This window comes from Fulmarus glacialis, unplaced genomic scaffold, assembly GCF_000690835.1.
Source record: "Fulmarus glacialis isolate BGI_N327 unplaced genomic scaffold, ASM69083v1 scaffold28106, whole genome shotgun sequence".
NCBI classification, from domain to species: domain Eukaryota; kingdom Metazoa; phylum Chordata; class Aves; order Procellariiformes; family Procellariidae; genus Fulmarus; species Fulmarus glacialis.
Genome location: NW_009219261.1, coordinates 1 through 1,320, shown reverse-complemented (window position 1 = coordinate 1,320; position 1,320 = coordinate 1).

The window sequence follows — 1,320 nt, the reverse complement described above, 5'->3', positions numbered from 1 at the left end:
CCTCTGCATGTTCCCCTCCATGAAAGAGGCTGGGGCCAGTCTCTGAGCCAGACCTCAAAAGGTACTGCACTGATGTACACACACACACAAAAACCCCAGGGCTTTCACCTTCCACACCTCCAACACAGCTACATCCCAACTGCCTAGGGAAAACTGTCCATTACACAATTTATCCCCGCACCAGTGCCCTAAATGCACACACACACATACACGCACACACAGAGAAATATAACTGAACAGCTCAACCTGGGGCAAGGAAACGTAAGATGTCCACCCGATGGAGAACTGCAATGCAGATGCACAGAGGGCTCTCAGGTGGTGCCGTGTGGTTGTAGGCTGTCTGGAAGTTAAAATTAATTTAGTTTACTACAGAATAATGTGCACATTAATGAGAAAGATAAAAGCATGGAAAAATAAAAAGTCCTCCATTTCAAATCAAACTGTTGCCAATGTTGTCTTCAAAGCTGGAAAGATCTTCTTTCACGCCTGACATGGCTTCTGGGGATGCACCCTTGACTGGAACAGACAACCAGTGCTGATAGTGAGGTGGGTTGAAAACTTGCTGAAAAGCCAGGCCCAGAGGCTAGTGATCAGTGGCGTGAAGTCCAGTTGGAGGCCAGTAACTAGCAGGGTACCCCAGGGGTCAATACTGGGTCCAGCCCTGTTTAATGTCTTTATTAATGATCTAGATGACAGGGCTAATGACACCAAACTGGGAGGGGTGGCTGACACCAGAAGGTTGTGCCCCATCTAGAGGCACCTCAAAAGGCTGGAGAAATGGACTGACAGGAACCTCATGAAGTTCAACAAGAAGAAGTGCAAAGTCCTGCACCTGGGGAGGCACAACCTCAGGCACCAGCACATGGTGGGGGCCACCCACCTGGAAAGCAGCTTGACAGAAAAAGACCTGGGGGTCCTGGTAGACACCAAGTTGAAAATAAGGCAATAATGTGCCATTGCTGCAAAGAATTTGAAATTCCCAATTAATTCAATGGAAGCAAAATTATACCAGTTACTAAGCGCTTTAAAAAAAAAAAAAAATTCTGTGCACTAATCACTTGGGCATTGGCATTCTGATTTCAGTTCTGTTCTCATTTCAGCTAGGATAGAGTTAAATTTCTTCCTAGTGCTGTGTTTTGGATTTAGAGTGAGAAGAATGTTGATAACACACTTATATTTCTAGTTGTTGCTACGTGCCCTACTTAGCAATATCAAGGACATTCAGCTTCCCTGCTCTGCCAAGTTCACAAAAGGCTGGGAGGAGGGACCATAGCCTGGGGCAGATGGCCCGGCTGGCCAACGGGGTATTCCATGCCGTGT